An 18,018-nucleotide genomic window follows, 5' to 3' on the forward strand; every position below is an offset into this window, starting at 1 on the left:
GCAAGTGGGGGACTGCAATTTCTGCACAGGCCATCAGCTGATTATGAGCATTACTTACAAAACTCAAGCTACTGCCTATGCAAAACAGGTGTACTTTTCGGCATCCACCAGAGAGGGAGAGAGAACGAGAAACAGAGACAAAGTAAGAAAGGAAGGGAGTAAGAGAGTAAGAGCCAAGCGTGTTTGTGTATGATCCATGGGTGGAAAGTGGTATCTGGGTATTATAATGGTTGCCTATATTGTTTACTAATCCATACTGTCACATAACAATTGCACATGGCTCTACACATTTATGGCTGAGGATTGTCTACAACAACTTCTGCATTGTTTGAAAACTGTTGGCCTTGTAATGTGGACATTGGGACATATAGGTCCTCAATATAATGATGTAGCAAAACCCACACTGCAGTGGATCCTGTCGTTACAGTATCACTCCAACACCCACAGGATACTGATGACACACACACACACACACACTTACCAGTACTGAGTTTCTAACTCCTACCTGACTATGTAGTGCTATTACTGTGTTACACAGTTATTGCATGGGCCACAGAGCTTACAGGTAGGAGAGCTGTCCAAAGGTATCTTTGAAGGTGAGTAAGATCAGCAACAGTGCTAAAGGAGGGGTAAGGGAAGTGTAGTAAGTGTGAATGTCCACAAAAGCAGGTGTCAACAAAGACACACACACACACACACACACACACACACACACACACACACACACACACACACACATTATCACAGTTGGCAGGATCAAAATTAGAACTCCTACCTAACTAATTTGCTACACTACAGTATTACACAGTTACCACAAGTGTCACAGAGCTTATATATGGCTGAAACATCACTAAAGGGTTATTTCAAGGTGAATGACATCAGCAGGCGTGCTAAAGTAGGGCAATGGGAGGTGTAGTGAGTGTGAATGGCTTCAAAATCATTAATCTCCACACACACACACACACACACACACACACACACACACACACACACACACACACACACACACACACACACACACACACACACTTGCCAGTACTGAGATGCATAGGTTCATTGCTTCACAGGTGTGTAGTAGGTGAATGGGCCTGAAGGCTGTACAAGGCTAGGCAAAGGGAATACCTTGGCATCAGGCCACATGACAATAGTCTCCAATGTGGCTCAGCATGTAGTCCCTGGAGTGGTCCCCAGGGGTGGGTATTGTATTCACCATTCACTCATCTGGGTTACTATTGTGGGTGGCCAGTGATGTGCACTGCTTCCCATGTATGTGAGCTATATTCCATAACATGGACAGTGTCTGGGTTGTGCACATGTCCCACAAGTATTTTCTTTGACGTGTGGATGTGTACTTGAGCTCTCTGGGGCATATTGTGTGGACAGATTTGTATCTTCTGATATAGCATTCCTAACATCATTTGGTGAGACCTGACTATGGAACTGAGATCGTGTTTGCACCTACATTGACAGCATGATACAGGTATTCAGTGGAGTTAGTGGCGTCTGTCCATACAGGACATGTGTATAAGGCATGGTATTCCCTTAGTGGGTTACATTTGCAGACTCTACAGTTGTCGCAGGTGCCCAGTGGGGAACACAGCAAAATGGCCACTGTAAGCATTTATTTACCTACTGTGGGGATGGAACAGGGTGCTATGTCCTTTTACTTGCTGGATAACACACACTCAGTCAGGAGATGTAACACATCACAGTATTTTCTGATGTCATTGGCGCTGTTGTGGTCAACAGGCATGTAGTCCACTGCAATCACACCGTGATTACTATCTGTGAGGCAATATGCAGAGAACTACCAATATAGTGGTTGTTGCCTAGCCAAGTGTGTTTGTGTATGAGACATGGGTGGAGAGTGTTCTCTGAGTAGTAGAAGGGTTGCCTATATTGTTCACCAATCCATAATGTCACAAGATACTGTGGAATACAGCAGAGATATGGCCAATAAATGTGGACAGTCTGACACAATCTGGTCAGTCCAGAGGTCTACACAGAACTCCTTAGTGCAAGACATGTGGACCAAGCCTGATAAAGTGGATGTTTACAGCCATGTAAATGGGGATATCACAAAAATACTGGAATAGATAAGCTCACACAGTTGCTGCATGCACACACTCCTGTCTGTCCTAACACATATTAACCGTAGAAGCAGAGGTCCCAAGCCCACATACTTCCCACTAGTTAGTGACATACATCTTCAGAACATCCCATTGCTTTTTCAGAAATACACAACACTTATGGTGGCCAGGCAACAGTATATCTTACAAATATCTGGACATAACATCACACTAGGTAAATACACTGAGCTGCTAGGCATGTCACAAAGCAACAACACTGAGCCAAGTTTCCTATGGGGGAATGCACATGTATTTGCAAATATAGCATGCACTATAGGCATGTAACAGCACAGAGTAACAGACACCAGTGTGAAAGTGCATACCCACAACCAATTTCAACACAGTCACAGTCACATTATGGTAAGCCTAATTAATAGTACAGTATATGGACTGTGTGAACAAAACCATCCTCATATGTGCCACTCACACACTAACCCTACATATACTGGCCCAATACACAGTGTAGTCTGATGCCTGACTGTGCTATGGGACATGTCTCATTCTGGCCCTACAAACATATATCCCGATAGGGTACCATAAACTGGAGCAGCATGCAACGTCAGATAGAACAGGACCAAGAACAATGACATCTACCACAGTCTGTACACAGGCCAAGTAACATAGCCACAATACACACTCTGTCAATAATCACCATAAGTATAGAGACCTCACTACTGTACAGACTACAACAGAATGTCCAGGTTTTGTCCTCAAATATAAGGCCTACTATACACATATCTAGCAGTCTGATAACTCACTGGCTTGTTATCAGGTATGATGTCAGTAAATAATGATATACTGTACATATGCACCTCTTACTGCATGACATATGGACAAAGGGTAACAGACTTGGGGGACAGAGGCACAAACACAGGGCCAATATTGACATATTGCTGTGATAAACTGAGAAACTTCCTGCTGTGACAGGGTTTGTTGTGACATATCTCTTCTGAGGGATATGAAGTCAATAACTCACATGGATGTCACCATGTACTGACTGCAGTCGTCAGAGTATGTTACTGCATTTCTAAAGATAGGAAATGTGTGAGTAACACACCCCATGTAAGACTCCAAACTCTGGCCAGTCTGCAGATAGCCCTACAGGTGAGAGTTTCCTCAACCGCATAACACTGTCACGCCAGACTTTAAATCATGTAGAACAGCCATATCCACACAAACCCTGTTAAATCAACATTACTTCAAATGTAGAACAGCAATACTTACATTCTGTCCCCATGTCTGCAACATCCCCCTCCTGTTTGTTGACGTGTCTCCACAGTGTATGTTGTAAGAGGAATTTCCAACTACCCTCTGTGATGCTGTTTGTCAGACACCCACATGAAGTCCTGCTCACAGTGAAGGAAAAGGGCCAACACCCACATGAAGTGCTTAGTTATAGGAGTGTGTTTCCATGCAAATGGCTATAGGAATGATACCACAGCTGTTCCACATGCAATTACCAAGTGGGGGGCTGCAATTCATGCGCAGGCCATCGGCTGATCATGAGCATTACTTACAAAACTCAAGCTGCTGCCTGTGCAAAACAGGTGTACTTTTCTGCATCCACCAGAGAGGGAGAGAGAGTGTGAGAGACAGAGACAAAGTAAGAAAGGAAGGGAGTAAGAGTGTAAGAGCCAAGCGTGTTTGTGTATGATCCATGGGTGGACAGTGGTATCTGAGTATTATAATGGTTGCCTATATTGTTTACTAATCCATACTGTCACATAGCAATTGCACATGGCTGTACACATTTATGGCTGAGGATTGTCTACAACAACCTCTACGGTGTTTGAAAACTGTTGGCCTTGTAACGTGGATATTGGGACATTTAGGTCCTCAATATAATGATGTAGCAAAACCCACACTGCAGTGGATCCCATCATTACATGATCACCCCCAACAGGATACTGATGAGACACACACAACCACACACTTACCAGTACTAAGTTTCAAACCCCTACCTGATTACGTATTGCTATTACAGTGTTACATAGTTAATGCATGTGCCACAGAGCTTACAGGTTGTAGAGCTCTCCAAAGGTATCTTTGAAGGTGAGTAACATTAGCAACAGTGCTAAAGGAGGGCTAAGGGAAGTGTAGTAAGTGCGAATGTCCACAAAATCCGGTGTCAGCAAAGACACACACACTCTCTCTCAGGGAGGCACACACACATTACCACAGTTGGCAGGATCAGGATTAGAACTCCTACCTATCTAGCTTGCTACACTACAATATTACACAGTTATTGCAAGTGCCACAGAGCTTATATGGCTGAAACATGGCTAAAGGGTTATTGCAAGATGAATGACATCAGCAGGCATGCTAAAGTAGGGTAATGGGAGGTGTAGTGAATGTGAATGGCTTCAAAATCATTAATTTCCACACACACACACACACACACACACACACACACACACACACACACACACACACACACACTTTCCAGTACTAAGATGCATAGGTTCATTGCTTCACAGGTGTGTAGTAGCAGAATGAGCTTGAAGGCTGTACAAGTCTAGGCAAAGGGAATACCTTGGCATCAGGCCACATGACAATAGTCTCCAGTGTGGCTCAGGGGTGTAGTCCCTGTGCTGCCCAGGGGTGGTACTTGAGGTCTCTGAGGCTTGTTGTGTGGACAGATTGTTATCTTCTGATGTACCCTTCCTGACCTCATTTGGTGAGACCTGGCTATGGAATTGAGGTTGTGCTTGCACCTACATTGACAGCATGATACAGATATTCAGTTGAACTAGTGGCGCCTGTCCATACAGGACATGTGTATAAGGCATGGTATTCTGTTTGTTGGTTACATTTGCAGACTATACAGTTGTTGCAGGTGTCCAGTGGGGAACATAGCAAAAGGGCCACTGTAAGCATTTATTTGCCTACTGCAGGGATGGAACAGGGTGCCATGGTCTTTTACTTGCTGGATAACACACACTCAGTCAGGAGATGTAACACATCACAGTACTTTCTGATGTCAGTGGCACTGTTGTGGTCAACAGGCATGTAGTCCACTGCAATCACACTGTGGTTACTATCTGTGAGGCGATATGCAGGGAATTACCAGTATATCGGTTGTTGCCTAGCCAAGTGTGTTTGTGTATGAGACATGGGTGGAAAGTGTTCTCTGAGTAATAGAAGGGTTGCCTATATTGTTCACAATCCATAATGTCGCATGTAAGACTATGGATTGTCTACAACAGCCTCTCTGGTGTTTGACATCTGTTGTCCTTGTAAGGTGGACATTCTGACATATACTATGTCCTCAAAATAATAATTTAGCAAAACCCGCCCCTCAGTGGATCCTGTTATTACACAATTACTTCAACCTCCACACAGGATACTAATGACAGACACACACTTCCCAGTACTGAGATTCAAACCCCTACCTAGCTATGTATTGCTGCTATAGTGTACTGCATTTATTGCACGTGCCACGGAGCTTATAGGATGGATGTTGTCCCAAGGTACTTCTAAGGTGAGGAACATCACCAGGCCTTGCAAATACTGGCATTGGGTGATGTAGTGGGTGAGAGATCCCAAAAATAATTTTACCCTAAACACACATTTACATTTGTCTTTACGGACCATTATGTTACACATTTACTACATGCACCACTGAACTGACATGGTTTAGGGTTGGCAACAGGTACTTCTAAGGTGGATGATATCTGCAGGACTGCTAAAGTCAGGCTCTGAGATGTGTATTGGGTGTAAATGCGGCCAAAATCTTTGAGGTACACACATACATATGTACACAGACAAACACTTGACACAGATGAGATTCAAACCCATACCTGTGTAGTTACTGCTACTATATTGTTCCACATTTATAGCGCATGCTATGGAGTTTACATGTTGGAGAGCTCTCCACAGGTATCTTTGAAGGTGACTAACATCAGCAGCAGTACTAAAGGAGGGGTAAGGGGAGAGTAGTAAATGTGAATGTCCATAATATCAGGTATTATCAAAGACACACACACTCTCTCACACAAACACACACAGTTTCACAGTTGCCATGTCTGGGATTAGAACTCTTACCAAACTAGTATGTTACACTATAGCATTACGCAGTTATCACAAGCTTCACGGAGCTTATGGGGATGAGATTTGACCAGAGGGTTATTTCAAGGTGACTGACATCAGCATGAGTGCTAAAATGGGCAATGGGAAGTGCAGTGTGTGTGAATGGGCCATAAACCATTCCTCTGGAAACACACACACACACACACACACACACACACACACACACAAAACACTCAGTCACAAACAACTTTACATTTGACAGGACTGGGTATACAAATGCTAAATGAATACTGATTTGTACTATCATGTTACACAGTTATCACAAGCACCACAGACAGTATAGGGCTGAGGGCTAACAAAAGCAATGTCTACAGTGATTGATATTGACATCTGGACAGTGAGTATGGATGACTGCTGAATTGGGTATTGCTGAGATGCATTGTGGTTGGCAATGCAGTTGTCAGAACATGGCCCTGTCATCAACAGTACTGGCCATACATGCTGACCACTTCCACACAGTATAGAACACACAACAGCCTAACACATGGACCCCTGCATATTGTACACAAGCAGCAATTTATCCTGTAAATTGGGCCAGCTCAGGTAATCTGTGCTCCACTGTTATTAAGCCCACACGTACATGCTACTGCATTTCTACAGAGGACTGTGAGAGGGGCACACCTGACAACTGTAAACGTTTGCTAGGACTGTACCGGTATTTCAAGTTCTCTGTTGGCTTCCATTTCGTTTTGTATTCTGACCTATCATGCAGATTAGAGGCATATCAGTAGAGTACAGATCTTAGGTTTTATTGACCTACATTTCAGTTTCAGACTTCTTACCCTTCAGAACTAACATACAAAGCCAGACCTGTTGTAGTCTGTCTGTGCAGGTCTGGAGAGGGGTTGTTCACCATTGCCATCAATTGGAGACCTTAGAACAGCCTTTCTTTATGGTCATCTACACCTGTCCTGCTGGCTGAGGCTGGTGTTGGGTATGTGAGCCTCACTGACATGCATTTGTGTGTCCTATGGACATACATTTGGGCCACTACATGTACTGCTTTGGGATTTGTCACCTTGTTTAGTACTGCCTACTTTGTTGACACCAGTGTTTATTGTGGATTTCATGTTGCCCATATAGGTGTCCACTATCTGCTGCCATCCCATTCAGCCACCCGATTCCCTTGCATGCTCACATCCATACCATAGATACAACTATCAGAACATACTATTTCATTCAGCTATTGATAGGAAGAGTGACTTACCTTATGGCTGTGCCAATATTGAGGATGGTGCTGGAGGGCTGACTATGTTGGATGCACATAGTACACTCCCTATGCATGGTAAAGCACAGGTAGTGTCATGTTTGGCATCCCTTTTACTGTATGTGCAAGTCAGAGAGAGGTGTCATTCCCTGGGTCCCTACCATGTCAGTGTATGTGCTATGAGTTGCCTCTTTGCCAAAGCCTGGGCATACTGGGCATGCCTCCTTCTGCCTACATGGGCAGGCTCAGGTTATTCCTCCTCCGAGTCCCTTTGTGCCTGTGATGGCCATGGCAATGGTGGGGGGATGTGTGGCCCTGCCCTGTGCTGTTTCTGCTGCAGCTCTTTCCACAGAATCATATTGTGTAGCATGGCATCCTAGGCTGCCAGCACACGCATTCAAGATAATGACCTGGGCATTGCACACGACCTTGCAGTTGATGGAAGGGAAGCCCTTTCAGTTTATATAGACCCTACCCTGTTTGCCGGGTGGTACTTTGATGTATATGTGCCTGCAGTCTATGGCACCCACTACCTCAGGGTATTCTGCTATTTGATGGAAGAGATGCATATTGCTGGTCAACGCCTCATGGGTGTTGAGGAAATATATGTGCGCACCGGCATGTGCTGACATGCCATCCAGGTACTGGTGGAGTACCCTGGATGCTGATGCCTATAAGATCCCCATGATATCCCCAGTTGGCCTTTGGAAGGTATCTGTGTCTAGTATTCTTAACCCTACACATACTTTGGTATCCACTGGGATGGGTTCCCCTCTGTTGGCTCTGTGTGTGAGGTGTGGCCGGCACATTTCAACAATTTGCTGTAAAATGTCCCTGTCCACCCTATAGTGCTCCACTATCTCCAGCTCATGTAGCCCCTGGTAGGTTACCCTGGGTCTGTACACTCTTCTCCTCCTCCTCACTGTGGGTTGGTCATCAGTATTCACATCCTCACCACCCTCAGTCTCTTCCACATATTGATGTATGAGAGCAACAGCAGCCCCTTACATTTTGTTAGTTTTGTCAGGAAGAATTTCCCCATCTGTGTACACCCGTGGTGTAGAGTTTGTGGGAAAAACCAGAGTGAAAAGTGTTTGCATAGTTTATAGTAGTGTGATGGGCTGGGCTGATGATTCTGTAATTGGCTAATTCTGATACATTTCACCTGCCAGCTATGCTAGTTCTCCTTGACTGCCTTCCTACTGCTGTTTTCCCTTCACATTGCCTTCCTATTTAAGCCCCGAGGTGTGCCACGCATACCCAGTGCTTAGATGTGAACAGAGCCATAGCTCTCAATCTTCCATCTCCAAAATGAGGAACAAATGGGCAAAATGTGGAACACATACTAATGGCTTACTAACAACTTCAACTAGGAAGATCATAGGATGGTTAAAATATGCTGGTTTTACTTATAAAGAAGATCTTTTAATGAATTAATATGATTAATTTCTATTTACAATGGATTTCACTAAATTCCTAACACTAAATGTGTGACAGTCTTTCAATGTGGAACTTTGAGGAACTTCGCGGAACATGAACTTTTTAAGACTCCAAATGAGGTACGTTCCTCGTAATGAGGTGCACTTGAGAGGTATGAACAGAGCTGCTATTTCCTGGTTTTTTTTTTGTTTTGTGTAATACCTGGTGTGCGGCACACAAACCTGTTTAGGCAATGTAAACACTGCTAGGCAGGTGCGGCCTTAGGTCAACTGGTGCCCTAGGCAAAAGGGCTCTACGGCACCCCCCACCACACCATCTGGTGCCCCCATCCTAGTCTACCTACACCAAATAAATACTGGAAAAGTGCCCCTACTAGAACGGCGCCCTAGGCGGCCGCCTAGTTGGCCTATGCCAGCAGCCTGAGACACACACACACCCTTCCTTAGCTGTGCTTAGCTAAGGGCAAACACCACCACAGAGCTCCAATAAGCTTACAGCATGCATGACACTCCCCTTATGAAGTCATCTACCTCTTATACTTATACCATGGTGTTGCTGCACCTACACGGTTGGGTGCAAGCTAACACTGAGAAGAAATCTGTGATTCAGTATCAATCCCCTCATTTGCATAAACCAGAATGCTAATTCATAGTTACCACACTCACACTGAGCCTTCCCCCTTAGCAACCACTATTCCCTGGTATTGTTGTCTTATACATGCCATTGATAATCATGGCAAAATGCTGATTTAGGTTTAAAAGCTTATTACCAACTTTTTTTCTTCTTTTCGGGCCGATCCTGTTTGCACACCATTGCTCTACGATTAAACAGCTGAAATCAGCCAATAAAAAAGTTATTTTTTTATAATTTTGCAACTATTTCCCATGCTAATGGCCATATATTTGGCCATTAGTATTCCTACTACATTGAATACATGCTTTCTTTGGAGCTGTCATGCCTCCGTTTTGTAATTTGCAGAAATGTATTCGGTTAGTAACCGAATACATTTCTGCAGGTTACACTATTTCTGCACAGACGCCTGCCTGCTTTCTGGATCACTAATTCACCTCATTTGCATGCTTTTCACCAGCAAATGGGGTAATTAGCATAGAGCAGTGGTGTCCGTGCAGGAATAGTGTAGGAGCACTCGTGCACGTCCAGGGAGCTTGTTCCTGGATTGCTCATCGGCCATATTGTGTGCAGCAGCTCTTGCACTATTCCTGCACCCCGTGCAGAGCTTGCTGAATCCTGGGGATTATTTTTTCAATTTTTTTTAAATTTAAATGTTAGTACTTCTTTTCTGAGATTTACAATCAGTGACATTGGGAAAGGCATTAACTTTTTGGATATTTGGATTTCACTTGAAGAAAGCAGTGATAAGCTAAGTAAGATCTTTAGGAAGGAGACTTTACATACTTGCATAAGAAAAGCCAACACCCCTTTTGTATGAAGAGGGGTGTAATAAGAGGTCAGTTCATTAGACTTAGCAGGCTGACCAGTGAAGATCTGACTTTTTACTTCGAAGCTGAACATATAAAGACAATTTTCCTAGAGGTTATGATGATAGCTTGCTGTCTGATAGTATTCAAGAAGTTATAACATTAAGACAAAATAAAGCCAAACCTATTTTATATAAAAGTGGTAGTGATGAAAAACATGCTAAACTTCCTGAGGCTGATACTAATACATCAGTTTTGAGTGTATTCTCACTTTGCATCACTTTGGACATGACCCTGATTAGAAATATATTAAGACAACTGGAAAATTATACTTGGTAACAGTGAAATGGGCAACATCATAGGAGAACAGCCGTTATTTATTTGTAAAAACAACAAGAATGTTAGGACTTTTTTAGAAAAATCTAGTGCTTCACATTTAGTTTCTAAGTGAAACTAGGGTACATTTAAACAAGGAAAGTGTAGGTACTGCAGATATATTTATAACTCTTTGTGTATTGGCTTCTGTTAACAAGGTTATTACAGCAAATGATAGATTTAATTGTAATTCTTGTGGAGTTACTAATCGTGTTACTTATGATACATGCTCTAATTTTTACATAGAAAAATAAAGTTAACAAAAAGGAATTATGAACTCATTACTGCGATTAAAAACAAAGATTTTTAACAACCCTCTAGCTAAACATGCCAGTATTTGCAGTGATTTTAGAAAATTTTCATTTTTTGTAATAGATAGTTAATATAGGTGAATTTTCAGGGAATGTTAATGTGCTTTTAGAATGCCATGAAGCCGAGTAGTAAATTAGATTAGCAGCCGATAAGAAACCCAGACTAAATGAGTCTATTAATTTAAAATATTTTTATTAGCATAAAAATTATAACTGCTTGATATTTTTACATTAGATTTGTTATGTATTTATACATTTATTGTGATGAATTGAAATGGGTTAAGGATGTTTTGTATTATACTGTGTTTTTTAAATTGGTTACAGTCTTAATTGCCATTCATCCTGGATTGGTAGTGTAAACCTTGGCTCAAGATTATTGTCACTGTGAAGTGACACTCCATCCCTATGTGTAAAAATGGGAAAAAGGGGTTGAGGATGGATGGATGGATGGACGGATGGATGGATGCACTGGCTCGAGTTTTAAAATGTGAAACTGTTGTTACAGATGTATTTCTTAAGAAGTTCTTGTATATTAAAGGCTGAAAAGTTTACACAGAGGCTCCAGTGTGTGGTCATTCAGTAGAACAGTTCATTCTTTTGTTTTGTTTTTAAGTTTATGATTTTAGTTCTAAGTTGCTAAGTGGTTGTTCTTACATTTGGAGTCCCTGTAGAGGAAGCACGGTATGTATCAAACACAGACTAAATCCATGGTTGTACAGATTCAAATGTTCCTATAGTGGTGATGATGACAGTGATAAAGACTATGTAGTAGTTATCCACACTCTTGCGTAGTGAAGTGTAAGGAAGGTAGATGCTATGATTCAAAACCAAGATGCACCATTTGCAAAACAGACACTTTGCAGAGTGAAGGCTGCTTGACTAGTATGTAAAAGAGCAGGCTAAAAAAATAGGTACCAAGGGTTTATGCAAAATGACACAGTAGTGATACCAACCACAGGGCTATGTGCATATTATAGGTGGCAAGCCACAGCAATAAAAAGCAACAGAAATTATATGAGGAAGGAAGTTGTATGCAGAGGTTACAATTTTCAAGTTGCATTCATCATCCATACAGTTGTGGCACTGCAAACAATAGTGATGACAGCTATTACTGCACTGGTATGGGAATTGAAAAAGTGAGTGCAGGAGTGCATAATGGCTTGAAGGAATTATTGAACTGAATTGAAAACCCCACTTCTGGAGTGACATTGCTGCTGTGCACATCTACAGTTTATGTATTTGAAAAAGCAGTCTGATTACTAAGTCTGTATGGCTCTGACTGGTGTCATATTAGACATTAAAAAAATAAACATAAGGCTTCTCTGTTCCCCCTAAGTCATACATCATACCGCAAAATATTATAGATTACTAACAGCTCTAGATCAGTGACATTTAGTTTCACTACCATTTCTATGTAGCACAGTTCTTAGTTTTCAAATGAAAAAAAAAGTACTCACCATAACGTTCCATGATTGTTGTCCAGTATCTCACCTTCATTCTTGCTGGCTGGGTTCGAGATGAACCTTGGCTCTGACTTGGCCGCATACCAAAGTTTGAGAGTTTCTACTGGCTCGAGGCTGCAACCTATCCCATGATGTTTAGCAGCTGTTCCCCAAATCTCGTTTGAGAGACTACTCCCTAGAGTATGCTAACATACAGAAAAGAAAAATTTATGAAATATATTGGTCATAAAGGTAAAGAGGCAAGAAGGGAATCAAACCATATTTGCCAATTGTAAGGTCCTCTAGATCCTCCAGGAGGGGGAATGGATAGATGGGATGCAAGAATGAAGGCGAGATACTGGACAACAAACATGGAATGTTATGGTGAGTACATAACTTCTTTATGTTATGTTGTTCTATCTTGCCTTCATTCTTGCTGGTTGGGACAGAGTCCCCAGCACCTTTTTCTTGGGTGGCTCAAGGGAATAATCTCTTCAGGACAATGGAACCAAAGGATGCCCTGTTCTGGGAGACCACATCTACTTTGTAATGAGAGATAAAGGTATGAAGATTAAACCATGTAGCAGCAACACAAATTGAATCCAATGGAAGTCTAGACTGAAAGGCAATGTCCTTTAACTTTCCCTTTCGGTTCTTTATTATGAGAATTATAGACATAGGTGATGTTCTAGTAAGCCATCTGGACAAAGTAACTTTTGAGACTGCCAAGCCTTTTTTTGTTTTCTGAATAGGAAACAAACATCTGATCTGACTTTCTGAAATCTTTGGTCCTATGCAAGAAACAATGCAACTGTCTATGCACATCCAATTGGTGAAGTTTATATGTGGGAGGTTGGCATAATGGTTAAGGTGTTTACCTTACTGACATAAGGTGCAGTGTTTCATTCTCATGTGGGGTAGCTGGCTAGGCTTAAAATGGCCCACAAGGGCAGTTAGCTTAGTACTAAGCTATGAACCTGCCTTGTTGCCATAACTAGGAAAAACACAGGCAATTCTATAGACTGGTTTAAATTCGCTTCAGAACAAACTTTTGGTAAGAAGGAAGGATTTGTTCTGAGGGAAACTCTATCTTTGTGGAAAATCAAATATGGAGGATGGATAGACAGAGCTTGCAACTCTGAAACTCTCCTTGCTGAAGTAATTGCTGTTAAAAAGGCTGTTTTCCAAGATAAAAACTTTAGAGAACAAGAGGATGCTGGTTCAAAGGGTGGAAGGATCAAGGATGATAATACTAAATTTTGGTCCCATGGAGGAGGGGGGGGGGGTTCTCTTAAGCGTGGTCTTAGTAGAAAAGCACCCCTGAGGAAGGCTTTGAATTAACTATGGGACATTATATTGGATCCAAGGTTTCCACATGATAATTTGATATGGGGGCTAATTGTACTCGTATAGTGGCCGCCTCTGCCCCTTAATCAAAGACTTCTGTTAGAAATTCCAAAATTGCAGGTATAAGGCTGTAAAGGGATCTATGTGTTTTTTGTCTGCCCAACAAGAGAACCTCATCCATTTGCTTGCATAAAGTGTCCTAGTCGTCTTTCTGTGCAAGAAAACCAGAATGTGTAATACTGCAGGGGATAATTCTGGAAGCCTGGCTAAGATTGGAAGTGGAGTAACCAAGCATTCCTGACTGATGCGTCAGAAGCTCCGGCACTGGGTCCAGGATCCACGGGTCCTCCTGAAGGTGGGCCAAAGGAAGGGGAACCATATCTGATGAGGCCAATAAGGAGCAATGAGAATTAACCTGCGACTCAATGACTTGGCTTTTTGAATAGCCTTCGGAATCAATGGAAACGGGGGGAAAGCATAAAGAAGTCCTGGGGGCCAATCGTGGATGACTGCATCCCTCTGTGACTCTCCCAGAGGGGAAATGAGTGCAAAGTAGTTGCTGCATTTGACATTGAATGGAGTGGCAAAAAGGTCGCAGCAAGGCTGGCCCCATTTGTGAAAAATTTGATTCGCAACTTCCTGATTTAGGGACCACTCGTGAGGCAAGAGAATTGCTTTGCTTATCCTGTCTGATATTATGTTGGATTTCCCTGGGATGTGCATTGCTGTCAGAAAGTGCTGAGAAGAAATTGCCCATTGCCAAACTCTCTGGGCCTCACAACATAGGGGATAGGATCTGGTACCCCCCTGTTTGTTTATGTACCATACCACCAGCATATTGTCTGTCTAAATTGCAATAGTCCCCATGGGAAGAGAGTTCTGAAATGCTTGCAACACCAGAAGCACTGCCCTCATCTCTAGGACATTGATGTGCAAATGGTACTCATGATCTTTCCAAACTCCTTGGACAGTCTTTCCCAGATAATGCCCCCCACCCACCCTATCTGTGACGTGTCCATCGTTACTTTAGCGACAGGTTGGGGAAGTACAAACGGTCTGCCCACTGTTACCTGAGTGGACTGAAACCACCATAGTAGGTCCCTCTTGCAGGCATCCATAATGAGAATCTTGTGAGACATGGGTAACTCCTGTATGGATCACTGCGCAAAGAGTAGCCACTGTAATATCCACATGTGTAGTCATGCCAGTGGGACTAGTGTTATCACCGCAGCCATTGAGCCTAAGACCTTGAGGAGAAATTTTGCTTGTACCTTTTTCTTTTTGAGTAAGATAGATGCTTGACTGGGTAGCATTTGTATTCTCTCTTGAAGCAACTTTGCTGCCATCTCATTTGTGTTTAAATCTGCACCTATAAAGGTAATATGCTGTGATGGCAACAAGGCAGATTTTTCTGTATTTATAGTAATGCCTAGTTCTGAGCAGAGATGGATGGTGGCGTCCCTGGCTCTAATTAGTAGGTGCTTGGTGGTGGCAGTCAGGAGTCAGTCATTTAAATATGGAAACACCTGGAATCCTTGACATCTCAGATGAGCAGTGACTACTGCCATGCATTTGGTAAACACTCTGCGGGCCATAGTGAGGCCAAAGGACAGAGCTCTGAACTGGTAATGACTGGATCCCAGCCGGAAGAGTAGAAATCTACTGGAGCGCCTATCCATCTTTATGTGGTAGTACGCATCCTGAAGATCTAAAGAGCACATCCAATTGTCTTGTCCCTGAAAAGGGAGTATAGACTGCAGTGTTACCATCCAGAACTTTGCTTTCTTTACCGACTTGTTTAGTCTGCTGAGAACCAGTATTGCTCTGCAGTCCTCTGTCTTTTTGGAACTAAAAAGAACCTTGAGTAAATTCCGGATCTGATCTGGTCTGCGGGGACTTCTTTTATGACTCTTTTTCCTAGCAACCTTTGAATTTCTAGGGTTGCCTGATCCTTTTAACCAGGTGGAATGTCTGGGATAGACTTTGACGGATGAGGTGGACAGTGGAAAAGAATGTTGTATCCCCTGGATATAATGGACTGTACCCATTTGTCTTGAGTCAGTTTCAGCCAGGCTACTGGGTACAGTGATAGTCTTCCCCCGACTGCCTCCAGAGGCGGACAGTCGGGCCTCCTTTCATGAGCACTGGAAGGGGTGACTGGAGAACGTATCTCTGTCTCCCTGGTTCTGAGGACCCCCCCCCCGTGCCAAGTGGGAGAGATGGTTCCAACAAGGGTCTGACTCGACTCCTCCCCCCAGAGCTGACCAGGGAGAGTCGGCTCCCAGATCCCTCGATGGAAGACAACATCGATGAGATTGGAGCAGATGTCAGAGCCGAGATATCATGGGTGATTACTGGATCCACCGGTACCAGCACAATGACTTCCTGACACTCTGGCTCCGAACTCATCCGAGTCAGAGGAGGAATATATGGCATCTGAGATACAGTTATTGACTCCATATTCCGATGGTCTGGGCTCAAAAGAATTTTTGCCAGGGACCGCGTCCACAGCAACCTCTTCACCACCCACTCCATGTCTTCATCTGATAATCTGGAGGATCAAGAGGAATGGGTCGATGGCCTGTGACTACCTGCCACAGTCTGTAATAAAGGAGATTGTGGTACCAAGTGTATTGGTTCCAATGACAGTGACCAACTCCTTTTTCGGCTTCACAGCAGTTCCGAAGACTCAGATGGAACAGAGGAAGGGCCAGGTTTGTTGGAACCGATAACCTTTGGCTCTGAAGATACTCTATCCTTGTGACTGCTTGACAGCTCAGACACCGGAGCTGATGAAGCTGACGTTTTTGTCTTGTCCGATTTTGAGGCCTGATTACCTTCTTCAATAGGGCCTTTCAACAAACCCCTCAAAATGAGTTTATTTTTTCTCTTCTGCAGGACCCTTGCACTAAACCCATGACAAATGGAACAAGAATCTTGGAGATGGACTGCTCCTAGACAATACACACAACTTGTGTGTCCGTCCATTAGAGACATTTTCTGGATGCATGAATCACACTTTTTAAACCCAGACTGTCTTGACTCCTTGACAGATTCTTTAAACATCTTGGAAAACCAACTACTAGCAACAACAGCACTAACAGCTAACAATAACTACCATAGAAAGAAGCAAATATAAAAGTGATTTTTTTTTTTTTACTAAGAAAGGAAAGGGGTGGGAGGAGGAGAAGTGTCTAAGTTAAACGACAGTCTCTTCCAACCCGAGGAGATGCCTCTAACTTAAAAGGTGACTCCTTAGGAAAAGGGGAGGAAGCCCTGAAGAAAAAACGGGCTAAAGAGAAAGAATCCTCTAACTTAAATGGATTCTTTAAGGGGAATAGAAGAAAAAACAAGGGCCCAAAAAGAACAGCCAAAGACACACCCAAGTAATAAAACAACACACACATGAGCACTCTACTTGGACTGGGAAGGTATAGTAGACTCTAAAAGAAAGTTTTTGTGAAAAAAATATAGTAAAAAGATGTATAATAAAGGTAATTACTAGCCTGAACCAGCGAAGACAATCCCAATGCTTCAAGTGGCAAACGAGATCTGGGGAACAGCCACTAAGCATTATAGGATAGGTTGTAGCCTTGAGCCAGCAGAAGCTCTCGAGCTTTGGTATGTGCCGAGTCGGAGCCGAGATTCGGCTCTGAACCCAACCAGCAAGAATGAAGGTGAGACAGGACAACATAACATCATATATTAATAAATGCATCTAAGAATGGTTTCTTTATTTGGTTGTTTATTTATCTGCATCATCTTAACCATGTAATCCCCTTAAGTCCTTAGGTTTTTACCATGATGAGTTATTCATGGTGATTTATGTACCGGAAGCAGTGAAAACAAAAGCACAAGAAAATTCTGATATTCTTGTCAGTAGGCAGAAATATCATAACATATTACATTTTATGAAGGGAACCTGTTGCATCCAGAGTAAGTATCACCTCAATAAGGCTTTAGAGGCAGAATCTTTGCTATAAAACAGTGGTAGAGCTGCGTGTGTGAAGAAGCTCTAGCAAAAATAAATATTACTTCATATGTTTAAGAAGGAGAGGATATGAGCTGAGACCTTCAGTGAACTGCTGGACTGAAACAGAGCTGAAATGAGATGAGAGAGATGTATAGGGTATATGGGGCAATGGTTCTCTGTTGGAAGTTCACAACCCTATAATAAGTCCTCATCACTGAAAAATTAAATGTATTTATTCACACTTTGTTGATCAGACTCATCCCACT

The sequence above is a fragment of the Protopterus annectens genome, chromosome 1.part1 (assembly GCF_019279795.1).
Source record: "Protopterus annectens isolate FY-2018-M chromosome 1.part1, PAN1.0, whole genome shotgun sequence".
Classification (NCBI taxonomy): domain Eukaryota; kingdom Metazoa; phylum Chordata; order Ceratodontiformes; family Protopteridae; genus Protopterus; species Protopterus annectens.